At 44.9% G+C, this 15,298-nt stretch overlaps 1 long non-coding RNA gene across 1 annotated transcript; it reads left to right on the top strand.

Moving 5' to 3' along the window:
- The first annotated feature begins 8,138 nt into the window (after positions 1 to 8,138).
- Positions 8,139 to 12,529, top strand: LOC146183887 (uncharacterized). Its single transcript, XR_014708514.1, has 3 exons — positions 8,139 to 8,330; positions 9,241 to 9,300; positions 11,879 to 12,529. It is a non-coding gene; the product is annotated as an uncharacterized LOC146183887 (long non-coding RNA).
- The last annotated feature ends 2,769 nt before the right edge of the window (positions 12,530 to 15,298 follow it).

The raw sequence follows: 15,298 nt of genomic DNA, 5'->3' as shown, positions 1-15,298 counted from the left end.
GTGCTTGCCAAATGTGCTCCATCCCAATTTTATTCTCCTTGTTATTTCCCTTTCATGGTCCAGATCTGCGGTTACTACCTGTCCTAAGTAGACATATTCGCCTACTACTTCCAGTGCTCCGCTACCTAACTTAAACCGCTGTTCCTTCCCAAGACTGTTGAACATTACCTTAGTCTTCTGCATATTGATTTTCAAGCCTACCTTTCTACTTTTCCTCTCTAGGTCATCAATCATTCATTGCAGTTCATCCCATGAGTTACTTAGTAAGACAATGCAATCAGCAAATCGCAGATTACTGAGGTAGTCTCCATCTGCCCTTATCCTTAACTGCTGCCATTCCAAGTCTCTGAATACTTCTTCTAATCAAGCTGTGAATTGCACTGGGGAGATCGTGTCTCTTTGCCCAGCACCTCTCTTTATAGGAATTTAGCTATTTTATGCAGAACTATGGTTTACTGTGCAGCCCCTATATATATCCTTCTTGCACTTTCACGTACGGCTCGTCTACACCCTGACTTTGCAATGCTCTCATGACCGCCGAGGTTTCTACCGAGTCAAATTTAATCACTCCGCCGGGGTGGCACAGTGGTTACGGCGCTCGACTACTGTTCCCAAGGATGCGGGATCGAATCTTGGCCTCGGCAGCCGCTTTTCGATGGAGGCAAAAAGCAAGGCGCCCGCGTGCTGTGCGATGTCAGTGCACGTTAAAGAACCCCAGGTGGTCGAAATTTCCTGAGCCCTGCACTGCGGCGTGGGACGTTAAGCCCCAGAAACCAAACGAAACCAATTGAGACAGATACTGTGCCTTTTCTATCCTGTCAATCAATTTCAAACGCAGCTGATGCCTGCTGTACTAACACCTCCTAGACATCTTGGTCTGCTTCTGTTTGCTGTGTGACGCGGCGTTCGAGGAAGCGCAAATGAAAGCTTGGATAGGACGCCCGATGGGGTCAGCTTCATATATGCATTAATCGCCTTGTGACATTGTGACCTGTCGTGGCGGTACATCGCGCGCCCCTTGTCGAGCTTGTCATTTGCCATTGCTAGCTCATACCTAATTATTCTTAGGTTGTTGCCTAGTCAGTCCTCAAGCCGTGGCCTAATTTAGCGAATTTTCTTGCCGGCGTGAGCGCCACTATTACACATTGTGTTCGTGCTGGGTTAAGATTTGTCCTGCTGATTTCCTAAGCATCACATTATCTAAGTTTCAACAGTTACTTGTGAGGCGGTAATAATTGTAGCGGTTTGTGTTGTGTCTTTCAGCGCTGTGTAATCTTCTACTTATACTGACCTTTCTAGACTAACTAGTGCACATGTGAACCCCTTTTTTGGTAAGGGCCGGATGTTGTCCAAGTGACCAGAAAATGCTGGTCTGTGAAGAAAGCTTTTCTTCTGTTTTGTCCGAATGATCAGCTAAACTTTATGCTTGCCAGCTGGCAGCCATAGTTTCTGGCATTTGCGAGAGCCTTGCATGACATCCGTGTTCTTTGCGGTGAATAGACTTGGGAACGCTGTCACCTTGGAACACTGGCTCAGCAGATTCTCCAGTCTAGTCTACTTAACTTATTCATTACATCCGGTGCAACTTGCGACGATATTTTCTGCTCACTGCGAACCATACACTGGTGCTCTGCGGCTTGATAAATGTCGTTTCATTTCTCTTTTTTCATCGCAGCTGTAACATGGAAGCAGGATGCCGTCTGAGGGTGAGCACGCAATTTCTATTTTTGTTCATGAAAGCAGTAAGTAACAAGACCTGGTTTACACTGGCTAAAGGTTAGAATATGTCTTAGCTTTCTCATGCGCACTGTTCGTTAAATACTTGAGCCACTAATAGCATCTGCAATTGCACAGTCGACGTAATGCCTCAACTGCTAGATTGCGGAGGCGAAACTCTCGTGAAATAAAGCCACACATACCTATAAGATAGGTGGGCATGCGCACTTTGAAAGAAAACCATCACTTCTGAAACAGTTGTGAAGGCACTGTGCACATGTTTGGTGGTCGTGTACGGGACTCTAAAAAAAATCAATAGCATGCGATTGGTGCCAAAGGGGGCAAAGCACTGCTTGCAAGTTTCATGCAGTGGTGGCTTCATAATGAAAGCTAATCTCTTTTGTGATTACCAAAATGCTTTGTTCCTCGAAGATGTGCTCATGTTTCATAGTTGCAGTAGTCTTTACATTCTCCGTAAAGTTCTCCAAGCAACATTCTGCAAAATGAGAATAAAGAAAAGTGCTGCAATGCGCTTAAAATTTGAAGGCTTCGAAAATTGCTCAAAACAGAATTTTGCCACTAAAGCGAAAATTGGAGGTCCTGCTGCATTAGCCACATGAATGTGCTGGCACCAGCACTTTTGGTCAAACGTTCCTGTCATGTTGGTTCATGTTTTTCATCGTGAAACTGTCGCGTGGTTAATTTGAAGTAGCTTGCACTAGCTAGTCGGCATAGGTAGCTTATGTCAAGTTTAATCACCCCAACACCTTTATTATGTGGAGTTCTCGGATGTATGTGCTTCAATGTGAGTGGTGTCAAGGAATTGAGGAACTTTAAAATATTGTGGAATTTACTACATGCAGGTCTGTTACATCCAGGTTTGCAATGCAGTAGGCACTGTTTGGTTATGTTCTCACAACCTGCCTTCTCTTTCTTCCTCTTCTCACTGTTTCTTTAATTCAATGTACCTTCCAAATTTGTCGGACACTCCACCGGTATATACAACCAGAAAACATCCTGATCGGTTACTTTAATGTGATTAACATTACATGCTTTGGCTGGCCTCTTCTTCATGTACCTTTTTAAACCATTTTTCATAAACCCTTTGACTATGCATTGTGTTGAGTCACATCTGCTTGTAACTGGCATCCAGGCATTAATTTATTTCTTATGTCTTAACTTGCTCATATGCTTAAAATAAGCCACCTTTAAGCAGTCCAATAGCACTGGCATGCTAAGCACAGGAGCACTAGCTTTCAGCTGAAATTTGTGTACGTTTTAAAGTTCTTGGGCGAATGGCCACTCTAGCATGCAGCGCTTACCTGTCTGCATTAGTTTTCATTGCAGTGCAGTAGTCGACATTGGCCACTTTCACTTTAGCCTTGTTATTTAGAGGGACAGTCTGCGTCAGGAGACGAGTATAAAAATGTTGCCACATTCTGGTAGATCTCAACATTTGATGGAAGTATTGAGGGGAGAACGCGGGATTCAACCAGGAATTTATATTATAAATTGACGAAGAGAGTCTTATTTAAGGAGATGGTGGCATCCGACTGTGTCCTTCGTTGTGTTGCTACTATTATGGTATCTGCTTGGAGAATCCAAAGTAAATGTACTACGTGTTATTGCTATGTCGCAGCGTCATACAGGCAGCTATTTGTGTTCAAATCGGAAGTTGAAGTGCTGCTTCATTCTGCTACAAACTGCTTTCCCTGCCCCGTCCTGGTCTGAAGCAGAATATTGCTCCCGAACTGCTCCAAACCAGCTGCCGGGATGTCTTACTACCAAAATTACCTGCACACGGGGACCATGGCAACGCACCATGGCAGAGGTATAACGAGTCTTGGACTAGGGCTTAATGCAAAAATTTACATAATGTAGGGAAGCTCGGAACATATTTGCTCACAAGTAAATTTAATAGGAGCCATAAGCTTCTGGGCGGAATTAATTGTAAACAAATGCACACTGTATGTGACATGGAAAGCGTAGCAGGGGGAGGCAGAAAGTTAGGTAGGTGGGTGAGGTTAAGAAGTTGGCAGGGGTCAGGTGGATGCGGCTGGCAGAGGACCGGTTAATTGGAGTAATGTAGGAGAGGCTTTTGCGTATAATCCAGCTGATGACTATAATAATGGCCTCCTCAACGCATTTTGAATACCCAGCGGAGAGACAAACGAGAGCAGTAAGCAAAGCAGCTTCAGAGCTGGCTGTTCATTGACTTAGGAATGGAGGTTTCGAATTAAGCAAGGAAAAAAATTACGAGACTCTTTGACGGCTAAAGTGGTGAACGGCGAAGGCCTGGGTGCCGCATTCTGCTACGCATTTGTTACGAATGTGGCGGTGAGTGATGCTTGCGAATGAAGAAGTTGGCTACTGTTTCACATTCCTCCCTTCTTTTATGGCATGGTACATGTGGACGCGGAGAATTGTTATAGATACTATGCATTGTCTATCCTGTCAATCAGTTTGTGGGGTTTAACGTCCCAAAGCAACTCAGGCTTTGAGAGGCAGCAAACGCCGCTGATGCCTGCTGTACTAAGACCTCCTAGACATCTTGGTCTGCTTCTGTTTGCTGTGTGACGCGGCGTTCGAAGAAGCGCAAATGAAAGCGCGCCCCTTGTCGAGCTTGTCATTTGCCATTGCTAGCTCATACCTAATGATTCCTAGGCTGTTGCCTAGTCAGTCCTGAAGCCGTGGCCTAATTTAGCTAATTTTTCTTGCCGGCGTGAGCGCCACTATTACACATTGTGTTTGTGCTGGGTTAAGATTTGTCCTGCTGATTTCCTAAGCATCACATTATATAAGTTTCAACAGTTACTTGTGAGGCGGTAATAATTGTAGCGGTTTGTGTTGTGTCTTTCAGCGCTATGTAATCTTCTACTTATACTGACCTTTCTAGACTAACTAGTGCACATGTGAACCCCTTTTTTGGTAAGGGCCGGATGTTGTCCAAGTGACCAGAAAATGCTGGTCTGTGAAGAAAGCTTTTCTTCTGTTTTGTCCGAATGATCAGCTAAACTTTATGCTTGCCAGCTGGCATCCATAGTTTCTGGCATTTGCGAGAGCCTTGCATGACATCCGTGTTCTTTGCGGTGAATAGACTTGGGAGCTCTGTCACCTTGGAACACTGGCTCAGCAGATTCTCCAGTCTAGTCTACTTAACTTATTCATTACATCCGGTGCAACTTGCGACGATGATATTCTCTGCTCACTGCGAACCATACACTGGTGCTCTGCGGCTTGATGAATGTCGTTTCATTTCTCTTTTTTCATCGCAGCTGTAACGTGGAAGCAGGATGCCGTCTGAGGGTGAGCACGCAATTTCTATTTTTGTTCATGAAAGCAGTAAGTAACAAGACCTGGTTTACACTGGCTAAAGGTTAGAATATGTCTTAGCTTTCTCATGCGCACTGTTCGTTAAATACTTGAGCCACTAATAGCATCTGCAATTGCACAGTCGACGTAATGCCTCAACTGCTAGATTGCGGAGGCGAAACTCTCGTGAAATAAAGCCACACGTACCTATAAGATAGGTGGGCATGCGCACTTTGAAAGAAAACCATCACTTCTGAAACAGTTGTGAAGGCACTGTGCACATGTTTGGTGGTCGTGTACGGGACTCTAAAAAAAATCAGTAGCATGCGATTGGTGCCAAAGAGGGCAAAGCACTGCTTGCAAGTTTCATGCAGTGGTGGCTTCATAAGGAAAGCTAATCTCTTTTGTGATTACCGAAATGCTTTGTTCCTCGAAGATGTGCTCATGTTTCATAGTTGCAGTAGTCTTTACATTCTCCGTAAAGTGCTCCAAGCAACATTCTGCAAAATGAGAATAAAGAAAAGTGCTGCAATGCGGTTAAAATTTGAAGGCTTCGAAAATTGCTCAAAACAGAATTTTGCCACTAAAGCGAAAATTGGAGGTCCTGCTGCATTAGCCACATGAATGTGCTGGCACCAGCACTTTTGGTCAAACGTTCCTGTCATGTTGGTTCATGTTTTCCATCGTGAAACTGTCGCGTGGTTAATTTGAAGTAGCTAGCACTAGCTAGTCGGCATAGGTAGCTTATGTCAAATTTAATCACCCCAACACCTTTATTATGTGGAGTTCTCGGATGTATGTGCTTCAATGTGAGTGGTGTCAAGGAATTGAGGAACTTTATAATATTGAGGAATTTTCTACATGCAGATCTGTTACATCCAGGTTTGCAATGCAGTAGGCACTGTTTGGTTATGTTCTCACAACCTGCCTTCTCTTTCTTCCCCTTCTCACTGTTTCTTTAATTCAATGTACCTTCCAAATTTGTCGGACACTCCACCGGTATATAAAACCAGAAAACATCCTGATCGGTTACTTTAATGTGATTAACATTACATGCTTTGGCTGGCCTCTTCTTCATGTACCTTTTTAAACCATTTTTCATAAACCCTTTGACTATGCATTGTGTTGAGTCACATCTGCTTGTAACTAGCATCCAGGCATTAATTTATTTCTTATGACTTAACTTGCTCATATGCTTAAAATAAGCCACCTTTAAGCAGTCCAATAGCACTGGCATGCTAAGCACAGGAGCACTAGCTTTCAGCTGAAATTTGTGTACGTGTTAAAGTTCTTGGGCGAGTGGCCACTCTAGCATGCAGCGCTTACCTGTCTGCATTAGTTTTCATTGCAGTGCAGTAGTCGACATTGGCCATTTTCACTTTAGCCTTGTTCATTTAGAGGGACAGTCTGCGTCAGGAGACGAGTATAAAAATGTTGCCACATTCTGGTAGATCTCAACATTTGATGGAAGTATTGAGGGGAGAACGCGGGATTCAACCAGGAATTCATATTATAAATTGACGAAGAGAGTCTTATTTAAGCAGATGGTGGCATCCGACTGTGTCCTTCGTTGTGTTGCTACTATTATGGTATCTGCTTGGAGAATCCAAAGTAAATGTACTACGTGTTATTGCTATGTCGCAGCGTCATACAGGCAGCTATTTGTGTTCAAATCGGAAGTTGAAGTGCTGCTTCATTCTGCTACAAACTGCTTTCCCTGCTCCGTCCTGGTCTGAAGCAGAATATTGCTCCCAAACTGCTCCAAACCAGCTGCCGGGATGTCTTACTACCAAATTTAGCTGCACACGGGGACCATGGCAACGCACCATGGCAGAGGTATAACGAGTCTTGGACTAGGGCTTAATGCAAAAATTTACATAATGTAGGGAAGCTCGGAACATATTTGCTCACAAGTAAATTTAATAGGAGCCATAAGCTCCTGGGCGGAATTAATTGTGAAAAAATGCACAGTGTATGTGACATGGAAAGCGTAGCAGGGGGAGGCAGAAAGTTAGGTAGTTGGGTGAGGTTAAGAAGTTGGCAGGGGTCAGGTGGATGCAGCTGGCAGAGGTCCGGTTAATTGGAGTAATGTAGGAGAGGCTTTTGCGTATAATCCAGCTGATGACTATAATAATGGCCTCCTCACAGCAGTTTGAATACCCAGCGGAGAGACAAACGAGAGCAGTAAGCAAAGCAGCTTCAGAGCTGGCTATTCATTGACTTAGGAATGGAGGTTTCGAATTAAGCAAGGAAAAAAATTACGAGACTCTTTGATGGCTAAAGTGGTGAACGGCGAAGGCCTGGGTGCCGCATTCTGCTACGCATTTGTTACGAATGTGGCGGTGAGTGATGCTTGCGAATGAAGAAGTTGGCTACTGTTTCACATTCCTCCCTTCTTTTATGGCATGGTACATGTGGACGCGGAGAATTGTTATAGATACTATGCATTGTCTATCCTGTCAATCAGTTCGTGGGGTTTAACGTCCCAAAGCAACTCAGGCTTTGAGAGGCGGCAAACGCCGCTGATGCCTGCTGTACTAACACCTCCTAGACATCTTGGTCTGCTTCTGTTTGCTGTGTGACGCGGCGTTCGAAGAAGCGCAAATGAAAGCGCGCCCCTTGTCGAGCTTGTCATTTGCCATTGCTAGCTCATACCTAATGATTCCTAGGCTGTTGCCTAGTCAGTCCTGAAGCCGTGGCCTAATTTAGCTAATTTTTCTTGCCGGCGTGAGCGCCACTATTACACATTGTGTTTGTGCTGGGTTAAGATTTGTCCTGCTGATTTCCTAAGCATCACATTATATAAGTTTCAACAGTTGCTTGTGAGGCGGTAATAATTGTAGCGGTTTGTGTTGTGACTCTCAGCGCTGTGTAATCTTCTACTTATACTGATCTTTCTAAACTAACTTGTGAGCATGTGAACTCCTTTTTTTGGTAAGGGCCGATGTTCTCCAAGTGACGAGAAAATACTGGTCTGTGAAGACAGCTTTTCTTCTGTTTTGTCCAAATGATAAGCTAAACTTTATGCTTTGCCAGCTGGCAGCCATTGTTTCTGGCAATTGCAAGAGCCTTGCATGATATCTGTGTTCTTCACGGGGAATAGACTTGAGCGCTGTCACCTTGGAACACTGGCTCAGCAGGTTCTCCGGTCTCGTCTACTTAACACATTCATTACATCCGGTGCAACTTACGACGGTGATATTCTCTGCTCACTGTGAACCTTTTACCGGTGCTCTGTGGTTAGATAAATGTGTTTTTTTTTTTTTTTTTGCAGCTTCAGCGGGAAAGCAGGTAGTCGGCAGGTGAGCATGATAGTTTTATTGTTCATGAGAGCAGTATGTAATAAGACCTGGTCTACACTGGGTAAAGGTTAGATTATGTCTTAGCTTTCTCATGCACACTGTTCGTTAATTACTTGAACCACTAATAGCATCTGCAATTGCACAGTCGACTTAATGGCTCAACTGCTAGATTGCGGAGGCGAAACTATTGTGAAATAAAGCCACACATATTTATAAGATAGGTGGGAATGCGCACTTTGCAAGAAAACCATCACTTCGGAAACAGTTGTGAAGGCACTGTGCACAAGTTTGGTGGTCGTGTACGGGACTCTGCAAAGAAACCAATATCATGCAATCGGCGCAGAAGTGAGCAAAGCACTGCTCGCAAGTTTCACGCAGCGATGGTTTCCTAATGAAAGCTAGTCTCTTTTGAAGGTACTGATTTGCTTTGTCTCTCGAAGATGTGCTTATGTTTCATAGTTGTAGTAGTCTGTACATTCTGTGTAAAGTTCTCCAAGGGACATTCTGCTAAATGAGAATAAAAAGCGCATATGAGATGCATCGTTTTAACGGACTGAGTAGCTACATTTTATAAAGGAAAGTTAAAAATTTAAGTGCTACTTTTTTTCTTTAGCATTTCTTGATTCGCTTTTAAAATGCCTTTGAAACTCACGCAAGCAAGGATGCCATTATATTTGTAGCGGCATTGCCATCAGAAGTGTTCCTAGAAGGGAGAGCTTGGTAGGTTCTGTGGTAATTTTCACTGGGTTTTAGTTTATTTATTCATTTCATTCTTCTCAGAGCTGTCTTAGTACTCTCAATTATTGCTTTAATGAAATCTGTGCATCTTAATAAAACGTCTCTGCGCGACTTGGGCGGTGTGGCAATCTTTGTGCTCATGACGACGCCTCATGGCATCCCAATTACGCAGACGCTGAAAAAAAGACGGCGCGACGTCATCAAGGAGGTAGACGGCGAGCGAAGCCTTGCGGTAAGTGGTGCTGGAGCACTCGCCGCCATTTTGACCTACTTATCCGTCCTCTGCGGCCAGTCAAAGTTACCGACGCCGGGCCGCGCTAAGCCTGTGGTCTGCGTACTTTGCCCACGGTTCCTTATTTCGCCTTTGGCGCTATTTTTATGCGCGCCATCATTGCTCATGCAGCTGGGCAGGCGCTTGCAGTGGTAGCAATTTTGCGCTCAACTGCGCGAGGCCCTTTGTGTGTCGTTTGGCTTGAGCCATCAGCTGTTCCAGGCAGGACATATGGTAGCCATTTTTAACAGAGCTTTACAGTGTGAGCCTTGAACTGTGCCATATTGGCGTGCCGAGTGCGTAGCATATACAACTTGTATTTTCGGCGACATTGACAACGTTCGAAATTTATTTAGGTTTTTTTTTAGGTGCGCGTATTGAGATACAAATAATTACTGCCTTTTCCGTTTGGCAGTTATTACATATGCCTTTTTATTTGCCTCTTTTTGATTTTTTCTTTCCTTCTTTGGATTTATTTTCTCATTTTGTGTGCAATGCTGCCGCAATATTTGTGACGCTTTGTCATTGTCCTGCGAAATTTTGCAAGCAAATTCTGCGCAGGGTTTTGCCTCGTTTTCTACTTGTCGCACGTTTTGCTCAAACCTCTACGATCTGTCGCTACGCTCCTGCGGTGCCGTCTGCAGAGAGCGAAAAAAAAAAATGGACGGTAAAGCAGGAGACACATGTGCGAAAGCTTGACCGGCGTGCCGCAGCGAACGCCGCATGCGAACTACCGCCCAGTGCCAGCCGGTACACATGGAGCACCGCTCGTCCGGCGAGCGAGCTCCCTCAAGCTCCGCCCACCGCCGTGCCACTGTGCAGCGGAGATGGAAGGCTGCTTGGCTTGATAAACTTCACATGAATTCACGCTCGTACAAGAAATGACAAAACAGCGATGTTATCAGAAGGATTGTCTGCTGTACTCGTGCAACAACAGCAAGCCTGCACACGTACGAAGCTTTCGGCAACGATGCCACCCGCGGACGGGCTGGGCGCCGAACTTCACCGATTCGTGCTTGCCCTAGTCGTCGCTAGGCCTAGCCGGTGTCGTACCAAAGAGGCAGCGGACCGCGCTTCGGAACGGGCCAACGCTGTAATAAAGGTTCGAATGTCATCACCAGGGTACTGAGAAGGCCATCTTATAATAGAATGAACATAAGCTCGATTTGAGCAGCGCATTCGGCAGCAGAGCGAGCAGACGTTTGGCGATCGACCGGGCAGCAGCAGTGGTTGGGCGAACAAACTCGCTTGTTGTCGCAGTTATCACTCGTAGCAGCTCTTCAGTATTGGCTGGCGATCTTCGCAATTTACTTGTAGTTGACAGTCCTGTGTTTAGTGACTTTTTATGCACACGAAGAAACAATACTGAAGGGTTTTTCAGATGCCGGCGCGTCCGCGTCGTGTGCTCGGTAGGACCTCGACGGTGGAGCCGAGAGGCGCTTCACTGCATAGCCCCCCTACGTCACCGTGACGTCGCCGCCGTTCGCGCTCGCATTGGCTGCAGCCACCCGCCGGAGCGTCCCTTCGTCACGCTTCGCATGCGGACTGCCGGAGACATCTGCCCGGTTGGACGCGGGCGGCGAACGCCGGTTTGCCGGATCGGACTCGTCCGGACGCGGCGCGCCGGAGCAGATCGCACTCGCTTTTCGGACATGTGTCCCCGCCTGAAACCTTTTCAGAAGACCTGGTGTGGTCGTTTTCAAAGTGCAGAAAATGTTTTACGTTAATTTTAGTTAATATCAATACTAAGCGAATTGTGCCCTAATCTCGCCGTTTAGGGGGTCAGTGATGGAATATATTAAATCCGATAAAGGCTCTTGTTTCGCCTTTACCTCGCACCATTCACTTGTGCCTTTACCGACCTTTTGTTGTGTACATACGTTGCAGATCAAGCTGTTGCAATGGGTTGCTGACATATACAATTAGTCGCATATAATGACCATAATGATTTCCGCGTATTTAATATATTTTTTTAATTTAATTTAGACTTACTCTTTTCCTATGTTCACTATATTTATATAGTTTATGCAAGAACCTTGACAGCTTTTCACACTGCCGTCAATGCTGAAGCCTAAAAAAAAAAAATTCATTGATCCAATATGATATTGAATTAATAAATATTAATCCTTGTTGTATTTCATTGGGGTATTTTTACCGCTAGTTTGGTTATTTGTTGTAGTTTAGCAGATACGTTTCATCATCCACATGACTATACCGACTGCAGGGCAAAGGCCTCTCCTATATTCCTCCACTTAACCCGGTCCCGTGCTTGCTGCATCCACTTGACCCCTGCGAACTTCTTGACCTCATCTGCCCATCTAACTCTCTGCCGCCCGCTGCTCCGCTTTCCTTCCCTTGGAATCCAGTTTGTTACACTAAGCGACCATCGGTGATCCTTTCTTCGCACTGCATGTCCTGCCCATGTCTATTTCTTCTTCCTGATTTCCACTAGAATGTCAGTAACCCGAGTTATTTTCTCTGACCCACTCTGCACGTTTCCTATCTCTTAATGTTACACCTATCATGTTTCGCTCCATAGCCCTCTGCGTTGTCCTCAACTTGAGTGGAACCCTTTTTGTTGGCCTCCACGTTTCAGCCGCATGGTGAGTACAGGCAAGATGCAACTGATGTATACTTTCCTTTTGAGCGATACCGGTAAGCTGCTAGTCATTATCTGCGAGTGCTTGCCAAATGTGCTCCATCCCAATTTTATTCTCCTTGTTATTTCCCTTTCATGGTCCAGATCTGCGGTTACTACCTGTCCTAAGTAGACATATTCGCCTACTACTTCCAGTGCTCCGCTACCTAACTTAAACCGCTGTTCCTTCCCAAGACTGTTGAACATTACCTTAGTCTTCTGCATATTGATTTTCAAGCCTACCTTTCTACTTTTCCTCTCTAGGTCATCAATCATTCATTGCAGTTCATCCCATGAGTTACTTAGTAAGACAATGCAATCAGCAAATCGCAGATTACTGAGGTAGTCTCCATCTGCCCTTATCCTTAACTGCTGCCATTCCAAGTCTCTGAATACTTCTTCTAATCAAGCTGTGAATTGCACTGGGGAGATCGTGTCTCTTTGCCCAGCACCTCTCTTTATAGGAATTTAGCTATTTTATGCAGAACTATGGTTTACTGTGCAGCCCCTATATATATCCTTCTTGCACTTTCACGTACGGCTCGTCTACACCCTGACTTTGCAATGCTCGCATGACCGCCGAGGTTTCTACCGAGTCAAATTTAATCACTCCGCCGGGGTGGCACAGTGGTTACGGCGCTCGACTACTGTTCCCAAGGATGCGGGATCGAATCTTGGCCTCGGCAGCCGCTTTTCGATGGAGGCAAAAAGCAAGGCGCCCGCGTGCTGTGCGATGTCAGTGCACGTTAAAGAACCCCAGGTGGTCGAAATTTCCTGAGCCCTGCACTGCGGCGTGGGACGTTAAGCCCCAGAAACCAAACGAAACCAATTGAGACAGATACTGTGCCTTTTCTATCCTGTCAATCAATTTCAAACGCAGCTGATGCCTGCTGTACTAACACCTCCTAGACATCTTGGTCTGCTTCTGTTTGCTGTGTGACGCGGCGTTCGAGGAAGCGCAAATGAAAGCTTGGATAGGACGCCCGATGGGGTCAGCTTCATATATGCATTAATCGCCTTGTGACATTGTGACCTGTCGTGGCGGTACATCGCGCGCCCCTTGTCGAGCTTGTCATTTGCCATTGCTAGCTCATACCTAATTATTCTTAGGTTGTTGCCTAGTCAGTCCTCAAGCCGTGGCCTAATTTAGCGAATTTTCTTGCCGGCGTGAGCGCCACTATTACACATTGTGTTCGTGCTGGGTTAAGATTTGTCCTGCTGATTTCCTAAGCATCACATTATCTAAGTTTCAACAGTTACTTGTGAGGCGGTAATAATTGTAGCGGTTTGTGTTGTGTCTTTCAGCGCTGTGTAATCTTCTACTTATACTGACCTTTCTAGACTAACTAGTGCACATGTGAACCCCTTTTTTGGTAAGGGCCGGATGTTGTCCAAGTGACCAGAAAATGCTGGTCTGTGAAGAAAGCTTTTCTTCTGTTTTGTCCGAATGATCAGCTAAACTTTATGCTTGCCAGCTGGCAGCCATAGTTTCTGGCATTTGCGAGAGCCTTGCATGACATCCGTGTTCTTTGCGGTGAATAGACTTGGGAGCTCTGTCACCTTGGAACACTGGCTCAGCAGATTCTCCAGTCTAGTCTACTTAACTTATTCATTACATCCGGTGCAACTTGCGACGATGATATTCTCTGCTCACTGCGAACCATACACTGGTGCTCTGCGGCTTGATAAATGTCGTTTCATTTCTCTTTTTTCATCGCAGCTGTAACGTGGAAGCAGGATGCCGTCTGAGGGTGAGCACGCAATTTCTATTTTTGTTCATGAAAGCAGTAAGTAACAAGACCTGGTTTACACTGGCTAAAGGTTAGAATATGTCTTAGCTTTCTCATGCGCACTGTTCGTTAAATACTTGAGCCACTAATAGCATCTGCAATTGCACAGTCGACGTAATGCTTCAACTGCTAGATTGCGGAGGCGAAACTCTCGTGAAATAAAGCCACACATACCTATAAGATAGGTGGGCATGCGCACTTTGAAAGAAAACCATCACTTCTGAAACAGTTGTGAAGGCACTGTGCACATGTTTGGTGGTCGTGTACGGGACTCTAAAAAAAATCAATAGCATGCGATTGGTGCCAAAGGGGGCAAAGCACTGCTTGCAAGTTTCATGCAGTGGTGGCTTCATAATGAAAGCTAATCTCTTTTGTGATTACCAAAATGCTTTGTTCCTCGAAGATGTGCTCATGTTTCATAGTTGCAGTAGTCTTTACATTCTCCGTAAAGTTCTCCAAGCAACATTCTGCAAAATGAGAATAAAGAAAAGTGCTGCAATGCGCTTAAAATTTGAAGGCTTCGAAAATTGCTCAAAACAGAATTTTGCCACTAAAGCGAAAATTGGAGGTCCTGCTGCATTAGCCACATGAATGTGCTGGCACCAGCACTTTTGGTCAAACGTTCCTGTCATGTTGGTTCATGTTTTCCATCGTGAAACTGTCGCGTGGTTAATTTGAAGTAGCTTGCACTAGCTAGTCGGCATAGGTAGCTTATGTCAAGTTTAATCACCCCAACACCTTTATTATGTGGAGTTCTCGGATGTATGTGCTTCAATGTGAGTGGTGTCAAGGAATTGAGGAACTTTAAAATATTGTGGAATTTACTACATGCAGATCTGTTACATCCAGGTTTGCAATGCAGTAGGCACTGTTTGGTTATGTTCTCACAACCTGCCTTCTCTTTCTTCCCCTTCTCACTGTTTCTTTAATTCAATGTACCTTCCAAATTTGTCGGACACTCCACCGGTATATACAACCAGAAAACATCCTGATCGGTTACTTTAATGTGATTAACATTACATGCTTTGGCTGGCCTCTTCTTCATGTACCTTTTTAAACCATTTTTCATAAACCCTTTGACTATGCATTGTGTTGAGTCACATCTGCTTGTAACTGGCATCCAGGCATTAATTTATTTCTTATGACTTAACTTGCTCATATGCTTAAAATAAGCCACCTTTAAGCAGTCCAATAGCACTGGCATGCTAAGCACAGGAGCACTAGCTTTCAGCTGAAATTTGTGTACGTTTTAAAGTTCTTGGGCGAATGGCCACTCTAGCATGCAGCGCTTACCTGTCTGCATTAGTTTTCATTGCAGTGCAGTAGTCGACATTGGCCACTTTCACTTTAGCCTTGTTATTTAGAGGGACAGTCTGCGTCAGGAGACGAGTATAAAAATGTTGCCACATTCTGGTAGATCTCAACATTTGATGGAAGTATTGAGGGGAGAACGCGGGATTCAACCAGGAATTTATATTATAAATTGACGAAGAGAGTCTTATTTAAGGAGATGGTGGCATCCGACTGTGTC

This window comes from Amblyomma maculatum, chromosome 7, assembly GCF_055883805.1.
Source record: "Amblyomma maculatum isolate TAMU_Amacu chromosome 7, ASM5588380v1, whole genome shotgun sequence".
NCBI lineage: Eukaryota > Metazoa > Arthropoda > Arachnida > Ixodida > Ixodidae > Amblyomma > Amblyomma maculatum.
The sequence above is the reverse complement of the archived record's forward strand: the minus strand, read 5'-3'. Positions and strand labels throughout refer to the sequence as shown.